Source organism: Lupinus angustifolius, chromosome LG01 (assembly GCF_001865875.1).
Source record: "Lupinus angustifolius cultivar Tanjil chromosome LG01, LupAngTanjil_v1.0, whole genome shotgun sequence".
NCBI lineage: Eukaryota > Viridiplantae > Streptophyta > Magnoliopsida > Fabales > Fabaceae > Lupinus > Lupinus angustifolius.
In genome coordinates, this window is record NC_032009.1 from 8,649,912 (window position 1) to 8,664,499 (window position 14,588).

Consider the following 14,588-nt stretch of genomic DNA (forward strand, 5'->3'; position numbering starts at 1 on the left):
TTATTATTAATCTTTTCGTCATTAGAATTGAAAATCTGAAACAACAAATGAATTTGTTATTTATGTTTTCTATTTAAAGATGAATGTTTGAAAGTTGAAATTGAGGCTTCATTGGGGCATGACCACTCTCATTGCTATTAATGATAAAATAATTCTTAATTTTAATTTTAAGAAATTCAACATACTTTTGAAATTTTTTAACCTTCAAAAATCAAAGTTTCACATTTCAGATTTCCTATTTTCATTGCAAAAATCGGAATTGTCATTTATTTTCCTTATGTGTTTGAACATGTTTCGACCATTCGAATACATGAATAACATGTATGTTCTTAACAATGCAAGTGTATGAGTAATATACGTGTTTTTAACCATGTGAATGCACGAGGAACATATGTTCTTAATACAAATGTGGAGGTAACCTCTTTTTTTTATCATATGAATGCACAAGTAACATGTGTGTTCTTAACAATACGAATGTACGGGTAATATGTGTATTTTTAACCATGCGAATGCACATGCAATATGTGTTCTTAACAATGCAAATGTACGTGTAACGTGTGATTTGAACCATACGAACGCACGGGTAACATGTGTGTTTTTAACAATACGAACGTAGTACTGACATGTGTGTTTTTAACCATGTGAATGCATATGTAATATGTGTTATTAACTATGGGACAAAAAATACTGCATTGTGCGAATGCACAGGTAACTTGCTAGTAATTTAAAAACAAATGAACCAATCAATTATTAGCATTAAATTATTAAAATATACAATATATAAAAAGGGAATATGCAATGTGGGAAGATACATATGAAAAACATGAACATGTTTTCGAGGGAAAAATTTAGTTGAGAGAGTGACATATGTCATGAGGAACATTCCTCCCCCTAATATTTAGGATGTCTAACCCATAATCCAATAAGTTTATAAGAAATACTAAATATTTCCATTTATGAAGACATGATATTGAAGTGATTATTCTACCAATGTAATCTCTTGAAACATGGATTCCCATGGCAATGGAAACAAAAACAATGAAGGATATAGGAGAAAACAATAAGAAGTACTTAAAGTTGAGAAAGAAGATGAGAACTCTTAGGAATATGAAATATGCAAAAGCTTATTATTCAATAATAGAAACACAAATGGTATACATACACGAATTGGAGTCCTTAACTACCTCCTTACTAACCTGCAAACTTATACAATAACTAACTCAAGTAATTAACCTGTAAACCTAATTAATTATATCTATTTTACCCTAACTAATAAGGTAAAATCATTATTGCTTGTTAATGAAGAAACCTCCTTGAATATACAAAAAGTGTTTGATGAAATATCTATATGACCTCGATGTGGGTCATTGTTCGTGCCCTGGCACTGGTTGAGAGTCCCATGGCCAAAGGCTGGTGTGCCTTGGTGTCTCACCAGTCTCATTGACATAAAAACTTGGCATGGTCATGATTAGGCTTGATGATATGGCCAGGACTCCCCACACCTAAAATGGTAGCTCGATCAAGAAAGTTTGGCATGGTAGCCCAGTCAAGATGCTCGATGGCTCGGTCATGACCAGACATAATGGCATAGTTGGCACATCCAGAAGCGGATGTGTTGGGCATTGTATGTGCATCTTGATTATCTTGATTTCCAACACCCCCACAAGTTGTACTGTATACATCACGTAGTCCAAGCTTGGAAGTAATATGATAAAATTGCCCCAAGGAAGGACTTTGGTAAATACACCTAGAATTTGAGAATTAGTAGAAATTGGTAATAAATGTACAACACCATCCACTACCTTTTCTTTAATGGAAGGACAATCCATTTCTGTGTTTTGTTCTCTCATTAAAGACATGAGTAGTTGCAATATGTAAGGTAGTTTGATTATTATAATACAAAATAGCATGATTACGATGAGAAACTTGTAAATAAAAAAGAAGATAAAGAAGCCATTGAATTTCACAACATGTAAGAGCAAGAGCTCTATATTCTGCCTCTATAGAGGATAAAGAGCAATTCTTTGTCTCTTGCTTTTCCAAGATATAAGGGAATCTCCAAAAAAGAAACAAAAACCAGTGACAAAATTTCTTGTATCAAGACATGATCCCTAATCAAAATCACTCAAACCTTTAAGACGAATATTGAAGCTACGAGGGAAGAAAATACCTTTTCTAGAGGCATTTTTAAGATTCTTAAAGCATCGTTGTAGTGATCAAATAGTTGGTACAGATAAAAATTGACTCAAATGACTAACATGAAAAGCAATGTGAAGTTTAGTATAGGTAAGGTAGATTAATCTACCGAGATGTCTTCGATAAGCAGAATGATCAGAATAATTAGGACCAGACTTGCTATGCAATTTAGTATCATTATCCATATGGGTGGAATTTGGTTTAGCTCCTAGCAATCCAGTTTCATGTAATAGGTCCAAGACATATTTTCTTTAGGATAAGTTGATCCCCTTTTTGGTTTTAACCACTTCCATACCTAGAAAATATTTAAGATTCCCAAGTCCTTTATACTAAATTTCCTATTAAGTAATTTTTCCGCCAAAAGGATTTCACCTAATCATTGCGACTTGCGAGTAAGAACTAGATCATCTACATAGACAAGTATAGTAGTAAAAGTAGCATTATTATTTTTGACAAAAAAGGAATAATTTGTGTTGGACTGAGAATAGCCTAACTACATAAGAACAACAATTAGTTTAACATTCCATTGTCTATTGTCTACTTTAATCTATATTGGGATTTATGCAATTTACAAACCATGGAAGTATCATATATTTCTAATCGAGGAGGAACCTTCATATTGAGATATTCAAGTAGGTCTGCATGTAAGAAAGTTGTGTTAACATCTAATTGATATAAATGTCACCCTCTGATGAAAGTTAAGGCTAAAATGACTCTAATAATGGTCATTTTCACAACAAGGCTAAAGAATTACAGTAATCTATCTCTATTGTTTGAGTATAACCTTTTTCCACAAGTCTTGCCTTATATCTCTATAGTTCTATCAGTATCCTATAACTATCTTATTCTTAGGAAGTTTGGTAATGATCATGTCTATTTTTTGTCTAATGCATTCAACTCCTCTTTAATAGCATCAATCAAATGTTGAATGACATGAACATAACTATCAGGTTCTGTAGTTGAAGTGATATTGAGAGAAAAATACTTATGAGAAAGTGAAAACCTATCATAGGATATAACAGAAGATACGAGGTATTTTGTTGGACTAGAAGACTTGGATGATATAAAGGAGTTGATTAGAGAAGTAATAATCTTGTAAATACCTTGGTGGTTGTCTGCTTCTATTAGAATGTTTGGGATCATGATTTTTATTGGAATTAGATATTAAGTTGTCAAATGTATTAGAAATATGGGTCAATTCATTGCTCTTACTGACAGATGTCGTAATATTTGGAGAAGGGTGGTGGATCCTTGTAAAACATTTTCTACAAAATCTTGATAATATTGGTTTTTTTAGTATTTTAATTTGTTTTTGTGGTCTGATGTAGCCGGCTGTGGTCCAAATGTGGCTCAATGCGGTTGTGACCTGTTGCGGTCGCATCACTGTGATTTGGTATCACACTGCAATTACGGTATAATATGGTTCTGGCGATCACCGCAAACGCAGTATTGCGACCACATCACGTGATGTGATACACAATTTCAAACACGGGTTATTTTCAATCCCCCGGGAAAATGCTCCTCTAGTGGATAATGGTAATTTAAAAGCTTAAAGCATTTAGCGAAGGTAAAACCCCCACTAAATTATTAGTCGTCGATCGACATATATTATTAAATAGGTTTCCTACTAAATATAATTTCATGAAGACGGGTGTCATAAACAACTTCTCATGCTCTTTTTGTGGAGTTGCATATGAAAAGACTTCTCATGTTGATGTGACTTAGAAAGGGCCCAATATTGATGAAGATCACAAGGTCATAAAGTGCATTATCCAACTTGAAAAACCACCTGATGGAGGCCACATTTTTCTTAGGAAGGCATAAGATTTTTAAGTTGCATTTAATAAAGTGTGAGTCTTTTGTCCCACATATAGAATATGAGTTATTTTCTTTCCTTGTTTTTAAGAACAATTTAAGACTTTCCTATTGGTGTAATTTGGCTTAATGTGGCCAACACTTTACTTTATTTTGGACTCTCTTATTCATATAATCATGTATAACTCCCTTCTTGGGAAGGGGCGTGCGGAAGCATATGAATGCCTACCTTATTTGTCTTAATATATTTTCATGCATGTTGCTTCCATTTAGGTAAGTTTTGAAGTGGAAAATATCCTCATTATTTGAATTACATGTCCCAAATCAGATTTGTATTATGGATGATTTGGAATAAGTATGGAAAGAAATAAATCAGCAAACTTTGTGATTCACACCCCTCATTGTTTAGGAAACAATCTTCATTGTTTAATGAGCCATTGAATGTTGTCATATAGGGAACCACACATTGTCTCCCAAGTAGGAAGGTTTTTGAAAGTACATGGCCTTCTCCAAATAAGGAATGAATCAATTTGCATTCATTCTCTTAAAGCCTTTTGGTTTCCCAAATAAGGAATGAATCAATCAGCTTTCTCATTAAGGTAAGTATTCACACGCCTCAATCATCTTTGATTATTTACGCCTTAGTCAAATAAAAGATGAATCAATGGGCATCCATCTTTTAAAGTCTCATGCCCCCAAGAAGGCAATGATTTGAATTTGAATTTCGGTTTCCATCTTAATTTTACACACCTACTCCCAAGAAGGTAAGGTCTTGAATTTGTTCTTCATTTGAGATCATTCATCCAAGCTGAATAAGGTAGGCATTCATATGCTTCCACACACCCTTTCCTAAGAAGGAAGTTGTACCTGATTACATAAATAATAGAGTCCAAAATAAAATAAAGTCTTGGTCACATTAAGCCAAATTACACCCAATAGGAAAGTCTTAAATTGTTCTTAAAAATAAGGAAAGAAAATAACTCATATTATATATGTGCGACAAAAGGCCCACGCTTTATTAAATGCAACTTAAAAATCTTATGTCTTCCTAAGAAAAATGTGGTCTCCTTCAGGTGGTTCTTCAAGTTGTATGATGCACTTGATGACCTTGTGCTCTTCATCAATATTGGGCCCTTTTTGGGACATAACATACCCTCATTCTTGAAGTGAATTCGACCTCGAATTCACATCATCATTACCATATTTGTACACCTTACCTAGTTTCTACAAAAAGACCTTCACAAAACTAGACAAATTAGTGTTAGAAGCTTTGGGTTTTACAATCCCATATTTTGTTACAATACAAACTTTCTTTCCTTTTTCATCATCCTCGTTTTTTTTCTTCCCATCATTTATTTTTGTTTCTTTTTTTTTTGTCAATTAAACTTTCCTCTTTTTTATTTTTCTATTTTTTCTCAATTTTTTTTTATCTTTACTCACTTGTTTTGGAGACAATGGAGCTAGGATCACTTTGTGGCCTTTGTGCATGAAGGTGATCTTGTTAGAGAAACCATCATGAATTGTCATCTCATCAAATTGCCAAGGCCTACCCAACAGTATGTGGCTGGCCTCCATGGTTGCTACTTCACAAAGAACCACATCTTCATAGTTCCATATGGAAAAAGGGAACCTCAACCTATTGGTCCACCATCATTTCCCCAACCCACTTAGCCTTTGTAGCCGATAAGGAGTAGAGTGTGCCTTAGTTATAAGGTTTAGTTTGGAAACCAACCTTGTGCTAACTACATTGGCACAACTTCCACCATCTATGATCAAGGAACTCACATGTCCCTCTACCAAGCACCTAGAGTGAAATAGATTTTTCCTTTGGTCCTCCTCGTGTTCCTTCACTTGGCTCCCCAAGAGCCTTCTCACCATGAGTAGGTCACCATCAAGCAGGAATGCATCTCCATCAACATCCTTCCCACTTGAGGCCTCAGATTGAGACTCCACCACCACATCCATAAGCACCATGGTCCTTTTTGTGGGACATCGTGATGCAATGTGTTCATGGACTAAGCACTTGAAACATTTTACATCCCAACTTTTGGTTGGTTCCAAAGGTTGTTTGCCTTAATTCTTTGAAACACCCATGACCTCCTTGTTGTTAGGTGTTCCCTCTTTCTTTGGCTCATCCCTCCAATTTGTATATGGAAACTTCAAGGAATACTTAGGCTTCTTCCACTTTAATTGTTGTTCCACCTTTATGGCCTTCTGCACCAAATCCTCCAACTCCACATAGGGTTGTAGCTCCACCACATTTTGGATGTCCTGATTTAGCCCATGGAGGAATCGTGCCATAGTGGCTTCACATTCCTCATGGAAATTTGACCTTAGCAAGGCCAACTCCATCTCCTTGTGGCATTAATCCACTGATTTTTTTGCCTTGGGTTAGCCTCTAGAGTTTGTTGTGGATGTCCCTTTGGTATGAACTAGGCACAAATCTCCTCCTCACCACTATCTTCATTTCCTCCCAAGTGCCAACTGGCTCAACTTCACACCTTCGCCTATCCTTCTAGTATTGGTCCCACCACACTATGGTATACTCCTTAAATTCCAAGGTTGCCACCTTGACCTTCTTCCCTTCACTATATGTGTGGTAGTCAAATACCTACTCCATTTTGAGTTTCCACTCCAAGTAGGCTTCTGGATTGTTCAAACCTAAAAAGGTTGGAACTTTGACCTTTACTCCCTCACTCATATCTCCACGCCTCCTCTCTCATGTGTTTCTTCTTCATGCCTCCCTCCTCGGGGCCTCCTCCTTCTTTCACTATCATATGCACTTGATTCATCATCATGCCTATAATTATGCCTCCTCTCTCCTTGGCCTCTTTCCTCATTTCTCATTTCCCCACGCCTCCTCCTCATTTCTGACTCATAATCACTAGAGTCACTACCACGTCGCCTCCCATTTGGAACCCTCAATTACTCCATTTTCCTTTGAAGGGCTTGGAGTTGAGTGTTCATCGCCTGTAAGGTCACAATCATGTTGTTCATCCTTGGGGATATTGTTGGAGTTCTATGTGGGCTGAACATTGTATTTAGACTTTCAAGAAAGACTAGCTCTGATTACCACCTGATACGAACCTCCTTGAAGGGGGTTGTGTTTGTTTGTCGATCGTTCTTGATTGAAGGTCTATTTGTATTTGTTAATCGTTGATGATTGAAATTTGTATGAACTTGATTAGGTAATTAGTGTATTTTGGTTTGAGATGGAATGTGTATGAGTAAGTTGTGTTTGAGTAAATGGATTTATATTTTGATTAGGATAAGAGAAGATGGTAAAGATTGAAAAGATAAAGGCGCCACAAACGCAAGTGTTTGATAAGTCAAGGTTGTTCACCGCAAACAAGGATGCTTGATGAGAACTAAGGTAAGGCGCCACACCAATGGTGATAAGCCTATGAACGCCATAAGGTAGGTTCCTTGATAAGTTCTAAGTTAGGAGCAAAGCTCAACTAAAAAGGAATTAATCTAAACAAAATCTGAAGTGTCTTATTCAAAGGTGTAAATTGGTTGCATATAGTAGGGAATTCGGCCAAGTCTGAATCCTATGTGGAAAATAGAGTAAAATACATTGATTAACATTCAAAGACTTTCCTAAGAATTCATATCCTAATAAAAAACGTGTTAAAAACTTTAATGAGGAATAATGCTTATGAATTCTTGTCATCTTGAGTTGTTCTCGTATGAAAACTTTTCCTTTGTCCTTCCACACATTGAAGTTGTGCACCAAGTCTCTTTGGTGGGCAGATTCGATTCTCTTGACACCAATATGGAAATATTTATTTGTCTTAATGTATTTCCATGCATATTGCTTTCATTTAGGCAAGTTTTGAAGTAGAAAATATCCTTATTATTTGAATTACATGTCCCAAATCAGATTTGTATTATGGATGATTTGGAGCAAGTATGGAAAGAAATAAATCAACAAACCTTGTGATTCACACCCCTCCTTATTTAGGAAACAATCTTCATTGTTTAATGAGCCATTGAATGTTGTCATATAGGAAACCACACATGGTCTCCCAAGTAGGAAGGTTTTTGAAAGTACATGACCCTCTCCAAATAAGGAATGAATCAATTCGCATTCATTCTCTTAAAGCCTTTTGGTTTCCCAAATAAGGAATGAATCAATCAGCTTTCTCATTAAGGTAAGTATTCACACGCCTTAATCATCTATGATTCTTTACGCCTTAGTCAAATAAAAGATGAATCAATGGGCATTCATCTTTTAAAGTCTCTTGCTCCCAAGAAGGCAATGATTTGAATTTGAATTTAAATTTTGGTTTCCATCTTAATTTTACACGCCTACTCCCAAGAAGGTAAGGTCTTGAATTTGTTCTTCATTTGAGATCACTCATCCAAGCTGAATAAGGTAGGCATTCATATACTTCCACATGCCCCTTCCCTAGAAGGAAGTTGTACCTGATTACATGAATAATAGAGTCCAAAATAAAATAAAGTCTTGGTCACATTAAGCCAAATTACACCCAATAGGAAAGTCTTAAATTGTTCTTAAAAATAAGGAAAGAAAATAACTCATATTCTATATGTGCACAAAAGGCCCACACTTTATTAAATGCAACTTTAAAATCTTGTCTTCCTAAGAAAAATGTGATCTCCTTCAGGTGGTTCTTCAAGTTTGATGATACACTTGATGACCTTATACTCTTCATCAATAATGAGCCCTTTTTGGGTCACATCAGATGTCCTCTTTGGGTGTAAATGGGTCATGATGGTATGGAAATTTGTGTTTAATTGGATGGGTGTTTCTTTTGCTTGTGGTTTCTCCCTAAGTGAAAATTTCAATATGTTTAGGTGTCTTTTCAACTAAGAAACTTTGTAGGTAGTTATTTTGGTTGATTGGTGTAGGACTCCATATGTTTGTAGTTGGATAGAATAACCAAATAATATATTATACATTTTTATTATAAAAAAGATAATCGAAAATATATAAAACAAAAAAATAAGGGCCAACTGTAGTGGCTATAACGTCTAGATTCCTCATTAATAGTTTTGTTGCAAGAAATTGTATTTCCTCTTTTTTTATAAATCATTTATGCTTATTGCAATATGTAAAGATAGAATGCAACATAATAAATATATTATAGAACCTCTTTTATCATGTTATGTGTACTCGAGAACAATATGGTATCCTATGGAAAGGCTAGAAAACAATTGAAAGATCATAAGTGAAACAAAGACAACCAAATGCACTGAACTTCCAATAAGGTATTGGGAAACAAATTTTTTGCCATGAAAATAGGCATTGTATTAAACTGTGAATCAAATCAGATGATGTTATTACAATATGAGGTTATAGTATCTCAAGGATTCGTCAAACACTCTCATGTGTCAGTGTCCAACACAGATACGCTCAGATTTGTAAAGAATATGTATCCGTAGAGTATCCAAAAATTAAAAAAATAAAATAAAATAAATAAATATCAAGATACGTATCCGATTCGTTTTCAATAAAATATAGGATATAAAGATTCGTTTTCAGTAAAATATAGGATATATAGATTCGTTTTCAATAAAATATGATAAGATAAATTCGTTTTCATTAAAATAGGATAGGATAGATTTGTTATGGAAGACAATGATTTTCAATTTCCATTATATTTTTTACTTTGGATATTTTGATTTACCCTTATTATTTTATCATATTTTATGTGTTTTTTATTATTTTATACGCGTATCCCTACACGTATCGTATCCTATATTTTAGAAAAAATGTGTGTCAACGTATCAGATGCGTATCGTATCCGACACACGTATCCGTATCCATACTTCATAGGTTATAATAACCATTACAACTACACCATATAATAATTGCAACGTAACATCGAATCACAATGGTATAGTCATATTGAGCCACATTAAATTCAAAAATATTTGTTTAATTACAAAATAATTTACATTGTAATAACCATAATACCTATATAATAATAAATGTGAACACAATTTAAAACATGGAAAACATGCAATATTAAAAATGGAGGATGATGGATACATGTTTATAAGTGGAAGCAAACTGCAAAACCCTTTAAGTGATCTCATTACACTAATCTCTACATTGTCGGAATGTATGTATACAAAAGGTTTGTATATATCATTGTCAATTTTGGTAAGCAGGGGTGTGCTCGCCTATAGTGATTGGACTAACATGCCATAAAAAGTTTATTCATTAACCCAAAATTATCTGCTTAAAATGTTTGTTTTGTCATGGGTTATTTTAATGGGCAAGGCATGCTGCTTGTGGTCATTACAACTACCAAAACTCAAATTTCAATTATGTCAAGTTATAGCATAAAAGGATGTTGTATATCTATTTATGTTAATTGATAATTTAACTTTTTTTATTTTTTATTTGTTTGTTATCAAGTTTTATAGGGATTGAAAAACATTACCAATTTTACAAGTCAGCTAAGGTCGTCTCATTTAAATGTATATTTGGAAGAACCAATCTGGGAGATTAATTTTAATGAAGATGAACATGATCTTAATGTGTACAATGTTAATTGTGATGATTTTGGAATTATATAAACTTATGATTTTATTACTAAGTGATAGGTTTTAGTTTATCATTTGACTTTATGTAATGTTAACTTGTTTGGACTTGTCCATTGTTATGTTTTTTTTAATGTAACATTATAAGTAATTTTAAGTGTGATAAATAGTAATGACAAAAATATTATTTTTTAATTTTGTGTATTTTTTATCTTTTATAGAGGGCAGTACGCAAGGTCATTCTGCCTATATTTAAAGCAGATAAAATATAATATTTCATGGTATTTTGACAAATGGACATGTTCATGCCTAAAGATGACAAAAATATTCATCTTGTAGGTACATGTAAAAATACCTATAATGTGTACCCAAAAAATAGTTCATGGGTGAAGACGTGTATCATGATACTTGACATATGGGTACTTATGTATTTATAAATTTATTCTCAATTAAATATTTAAATGTATTATATTTTATTATTATCTTATAATTACATATTATCTATTCTATAATTAATATTTCATAATGAGTTTTTGGTACTATCAAGGGTATCACTTAGTTTTTTGGGTAAGGAACTAATCTTTTTCGCGATTCATGATTGCCCCTTCCACAACAAGTGTCGCTCACAAGAATCAAACCCTCGACCTTGGGGATCCAATAAGATCTTATATCACTAGATCACATCTTATTATTGATGTAACAATTATTTTATATATATTGCTTATTACAAAATATATAAATATATGTTTACACTTAAGAATTGATTGGGAACCCACATATCTATTACCCACAAATAGTATGGATATGAGAACAAGTGATAACTACTTGGGTATACCCAGTTTACATCACTACTCATATTTATCCTAATTTAAGTGAATATTATACAAATATGAAAAAAAACCATCCAAATTTTTATATTGTTGGATTATTACTATCAAACTATTAATATTAAATAACATACTCAATCATTATTACTATTAAATAATAACTAATTGATTGTATTTTTTTTAGAATATTTATTAATTTATTATAAAATGAGTTATTAAATAACATTATTTTCTCTGTGTTTGAATTGTTTTATTCAGCAACACTTCAAGTTCCATTTTTTTTGGTTACAAATGGAAAGAAGAAGAAAGAAAAATGTTAAAACATTGGTATGAGATTCATTTGTAGGATATTGAGCGCTCCTATAGGTGGAGAGTCCTACAACTTCAAATCATCATGTGTCTCGAAACTAAGCTTAGACATATAGTTTATTAGCTTGTTTCCCTTTCTAAAGATATGTTGGACTCGAACATCCCAATTTCTATTAAGCAAATTACTAATGTTACGAATAACTTTAAACAAGTACTCTAAATGAGTCTGCAACTTCTTTGAAATGACGTAGACCGTCTCGATGCACTCACTCTCCAAGATTACCTTACGGTAACCCAAACCACCAAGGCAAGTGGTAGAATTACCACTAATAAACCAGCATAACATAAGAGGAATGGGGATCAACTGTCCCAAAATGAGTATGTCATCATGTCCCTAGTCAATGAGATTTCTCCAAGTAATACAAATATATTATTTTATGTTTTTAGAATTTTTTTTAATGAAGTATCACTTTTTCATTGGTTTGGTACATGAAAGAATTGAAACTGGTGATTTCTGTCGCACACAAAGGTGTACATAAACCACATTGTAAACCATGTCCCCCATATTAGAATTCTCTAAAATGAGTTTATGCATCCCATATACGAAAAGGTTTTAACACAACCTATATTGATCAATGCCAGAAACAAACTTTTAACACACTCACTTCAACACACTATTTTCTTTTACGGATTTCTACGTGACTGATGAACCCGTAATGTTATTTAGTAGATTGAATAATGCTGTAGCCTTTCTCATGTCAGAAACATAGAACTTGAAAATGATAGTTTTCATTTCAGAAAAAGCTACTAAAACACAACATAATACTAGAACTAAGGATGAGTCAAATTAACAAGTATAAGCAAGCTGAAAACAAGAAAAACCAAGTATACTTCCTGCACACCCAGAATAAGAAAACGTACACAAAAGAACCACACAATATTAGTCATAGAATAAGAAAGGCAAAGCTTGCACATAGCAATTACTAGAAACTGTGTTATTTGATCCTATCTAGCCTCTCCAAGCTATAAATAAAAATTGCTTCATATCTTTATTTGTACGTGTGTGTGTCCCTTCTTCATAGTTTTGCAGATTGTATAATCTGTTTTAGAGTGTGTTGATAACTAACTGTTGCAAAGGCTAATTAATTAGACCAATTAAAAACATCTCACCAACTAGACTTTGGTATAATGGTATAAGGTTCCTTAGATAAGATTTGATTTCTTAGAGCGACAATCATTGGGAAGGGCAATCACCCATCCCACAAGTTATTCATTAGTTTTTTACTGATAAGATAAGGAGATAGCTTTGGGTAGGAAAAAAAATTAACACTCTTTTGTAATCGTCCTTTTCATTTGGAATTAAAAGATATATTAAACATAGAGGAACAGAGTCTTCTCGGAGTATACCTTGAGCAGCTTATCTCCACCATAAGCATGGTATCATGGTCAAAACATCATATGCAAGAGTAAGGGTGAACTTCAAAAGAGTGAAAATATAGGAAGAAGGATAATCCAGAAATGCATGTTGCAAATTTCTTTCCTCCTTGTTTCAACTTCAAGTTTTTAGTTGTGAGAAGCACAGTAGCATATCTGACATGTGCATACCACGACGACAACAACAACCAAACATTAGCCCACAATGTGGTATCTGACATGTACATATGGCGGAAAAGAAGACAATGCTTACCGAACCTGTGTGAAGACTATAGAAAACGAAATTTGGCCAAATTGCATGAAACAATAACAAATGATGAACATAGCACTCTACAGATGTTGCATTAAGGCAAGAATGAGTTGGATGGAACATTAACAATCCAACCGAAAATTCCTCCTCTATTCAAATAGATGGTCTGAGTAGAAGCATTTAAAGTATTAATGGACAAAAAAAATGTGACCTCTACATTCACAGTTTCATAGTTCAGTACGTATGAAAACAAGGAAAACATGCATTATTTATACAGAGTATATACATTGTACATATTATTACTGAAGACACAGTATACAATCATACCTAGCTGAAGAAAATACAGTTGATAATGCATTCAACAGTTATGTGCACTTCAAACCACTTCTCATAACTGAAATGTCCACAAAATGGAGGATATATATCATCCATCAAAATTGAATTGATCTTGTTGATTATTCCCCCTCAACAGTTATATATCATGACCATGAACAATACCCCTATTACCAAGTTATTTCAATTTTCTTTTCTGGTACTAACTCTGTCTTCTAATTTAGTTTGTAATGATTTTTCCATAAAAATGTATTTTTCCATGGGTTGACATTAATCAGTATTAAGAGTTGGTTAGAGATTCACTGGTATGTGTATTATGCAATGATATGGTAGTATAGCCACAGAGAAGGATAGAAGCACTGGGTTTTTTCCTCTGCTTTATTTATATATTCTCTTAAGAATGTTGATTTATTTGTTTCTATCAAATAAATTGTATAAAAACCATCTACATGACACAACTTGATTTCAGTAAAAGCTCTTATCTAGAAAATCACTTAGTAGATCTCATTTGGAAATAGATATAATGGTGCCATGATTCTAACTGAAACGACTACCATTATTAGCATAATCAACACATTATACTATACAGAATAATAAGAAAGCAAAAGTAAAAGATTATCCATGTTTTACATGCTTCAATGTGATTTATAAGATTGGTTGCATCCTATTTTTATCATTTCATGAATTCATTTAGTATTTCCATATAATGTTTTAGTATTATGATTTTAACCATGCAATTCTCAATTTCTTTCAGCAGAGTAGAAACTGCTTAAAAAGGTGGGTGATAATATAAGACAATTAAGAGAAAATGAATCTTTCTTCATAGATTGAATTATTAATTGCACTACAATGATAGAACAAAGTTCCTTATATACTAATTACTTGTCTATCAAGTCAAGTATTATATG